Raw genomic sequence first — 3,635 nt, 5'->3', positions numbered from 1 at the left:
CAAAGATCAAAAGAACACACCTGTTGGTTAGAGTCTCGTGCTGATAACGTATTGTAAAACTAAAGAAAAGTAACAAGAGAATTGAATGATCACAATATATGAAACTAATTCTTCAGGAACTCAATATTATTTTTTTCAACATTCTTATTGCTTGTCTTCAACAAATCCTCCTCAAAATTTCCTTTTATAGACATGGGATGATACATTATATTAAATATATACATGAACTTAGGGAATGACAATACATGAATCAAGAGGATACATGAACATTGAAAAATAGGAATACATGAATGGGTTAGAATTCTAATAGTCATCTATCAAATACATAGAATATATTTTACTACATTCATGTATTTACAATATTATTTAACTAATTTTCATTTCATCTTATTTTAACTCACTATCCAAACTAGGTCTTAATAAACTGCATGAACGCTGCCCACGTGTGCTTTTGTTGCTGCTTTACGATCATATGCCATAATACTAAGGTCACTTACTACTGGGTGGCTGCTGTCATTAAATTAAATTGGACCGTCCTGAATGTGATTCTAACGTTGAAACAAACTAGCTAGTGGTGTACGTGCAACTCCCCCTTAAAATTAAACAAATGTATATGTGTGTTGTGTGGGCGCATAATCATGTGGTGTGCGGTATGATTCGAGTTCCATAGGGGTCTTTGTCAAAGCAAAGGGCCTAAAAGCTTTGATTTTCTGCTGAAATCCAACAAAACCCAAACTGCTTGGAAGGTCTCTCAACCTCATAAATAAGTAATATTGTATTTTGCTGTAGAATTGAATTATCAAGAATTTGATGACCTGATAGCATATGACTCGATTCTTTAAATAGAAAACTTGAGTTCGAAACCCCAACTTCTATTATATATAAAAAAAAATTATATACATACATACATATATATATATATATATATATATATATATATAGTTGAACCTATCCTCTACACACTCCATGATATGATATACGTGATAATATATCCTACTCTTCACGAAAGGCTGCAAATGAAGACGACGACTCTACTTGGCTGTTGCAACCTTTAATCTCATGATAGATATGCCACGGGGATAAGCATTGCTATTATTATTGTTGGGTCATCGAACACTTTTCTTTTTTCCTTCTTTTTTCTCCTTTTTTAGGCTAAAGCATATTGTCCATATCCACAAGTACTTGGCAATATGATCATTATAATTTTGAATTTAAATTTTATAAGGATGTTATCTTTCATCTTCAATTTTGCAATTTCCAATCATGCATACTGCAGATTTGACAGCCGATAAAATCTAAAATGAAAAAAAAAAAAAAAAAAAAAATTCTTTGGAGTTCTACTATCAACACGTCACAGGAAACATGAGTGCATATCTTTTAAAGCACACAAAAATTGGTTGGATGCTGACTCCATATATATTTGTGATTGGACTTGGTTTTGTTAGGCTGTTGTATTGATAATGGGGGGTCAGTGTGGGCTACCTGGAAATCATTCTGGACAAATTTCAGTTGCTTTTGAGAGCAAAAGCTTGCTCACAAAACCAAGCATTATTGGCCTCCTTGTTGGAAAGCAGACACAGGACACAAGGGATTACTCTTCCACACCACCACTAACTACTGGACAATCATTTGTGGGATTCTTGAAGTTTTCATTCATATGTGTATCATCTTTAACAACATTTCCAACAGTTTCCTTTGCTTCATTTAGTAGATGCTTATCCCATCAATATCGAAACATACTAGAAAATTCTATAATCAATAAATCATCTATCTCAGTTTGACTAAGATTATTATTATTATTAACATAAGCATTTACAACCATGAACATTTTATTCATGGTATTGATAATTTCTTATTCAAATAATCTATTAATATTTCATTCATAAAATTTGTCAGAAGAAATAGAAAATTGTGTTTGAAAAATACAGTAATGCTCTAATAGAATGTCCAAATCACATGGCATATACTATAAATAGGACTAGAATCGAGTTGAGCCGAGCCGGTCTTTGGCTTGTCAAGTTCGGCTTGACTCAAAATACTCGAGCTCGAGAGTTTTTTTTTATTCTTTGTTCGAGCTCGACTCAATAAGCTAAACTCTCAACTCGAGCTTGAGCTCGAGCTCATCCAACAAAATAACGAGTTCGAGTCGAGCTCGAATTGTTTATTTTTTTTATTTTTTGAATAAGATTTAATAATTAATAAATTAAATAAATAAAAACAAATAAAAGATCTAATATTGAATTTATACAACTAACAAGTAGAACCTCTATTGAATTATAAAATTTTAAAAAATTTATAAATAATTAATATCTAACTAGTTGATATTTATTTAAAATAACAATATATTATGTGCTTACATATATTATTAATACATACACTTAATATGATAGCATATATCTATTTCATAGATGGTTCTCACATATTAGTATATGAAATTATTAAATTTTATCGACATTATTATACAATTATAAAATAAACCTATAAAGTATATTCACTATATATACATAAATAATTAGATTACGTATTCTATATTTAATTATAAAAGGCATGCTTATATTATTAGCTAATACATATATATATGTATATATATAGGTGTATGTATATATTTATCAATATATGAATGAGTTTTAATCGAATTGAGCTAACGAGTCGATTTGAGTATAAACAAGCGGGCCTTAACGAGTCTTAGTTGAGTCGGGTCAAGTTTTGTCGGGTATGTGCCATTTATAAATCGAGTGGGTATCTACTTTCACAAACGAGCTTTCTTTAATTACAAGTCGAGTTCAATTCGAGTTTAACCAAGTGAGTATCGAGCGGGTTATTGAAAAGACTGGTTCATTTACAGCCATAACTATAAAATGAATAGTCAATGATACAATTGGAGTCATATTAAAACATTATAAAGAGTAAGAATTTTTTTTGATCCCATACACCACTTACTCTTACTACTTGTCAAAATCGAGTATCACAATATATATATATATATATATATATATATATATTTGTGAGCGGCTAACTATGCTCGAGGAGAAATTATGGTGGGGAGAAAATAAAAATAAATTGAATGTTTTTCCAACACAATTGGTATATTATATATTGTTAAACCAAGCCAAGTTTCAAAAGCTGCTGACGATACTTCTCTTAACCATGATTACCGGATTAAATTAGTGAGGATGTCCTTTTCTCTAGACTTTTCATCTTCAATTGATGTTTGTTTAGTTGAGTCATAATTGTTTTCTGCTTTATGCAATTGTAGACTTGACAAAATTTGAATGTTAAAATATTAGTTTTTAAATATAAACTATTATAACGTATATACCTCTCATCTTAATCGACGTTGATATCACATTTAAAATTATTACAGAGCAAACCAACTTTCAATGTTACTAATGATAAGTACTCTTGACCATGGTCATTGGACCAACTTTTGAATTAGTTGAGTCATTGTTTTAGGCTTTTATGATTGATATTAATCTCACTTTTTTTAAAATTTAGCAATTATTTTATATAAAATTCAAAAAACACCCGACTTTCTACCAATTACTTGTATACGCAACTCTTATCTATATCATTAAGATAATATCATTATTTGTATTATTGTCCAGTTGCTTTGTATAGACATATATAGACGAGAA

Source organism: Juglans microcarpa x Juglans regia, chromosome 5S (assembly GCF_004785595.1).
Source record: "Juglans microcarpa x Juglans regia isolate MS1-56 chromosome 5S, Jm3101_v1.0, whole genome shotgun sequence".
Lineage (NCBI taxonomy): Eukaryota > Viridiplantae > Streptophyta > Magnoliopsida > Fagales > Juglandaceae > Juglans > Juglans microcarpa x Juglans regia.
Note: the sequence above shows the minus strand (reverse complement) of the source record.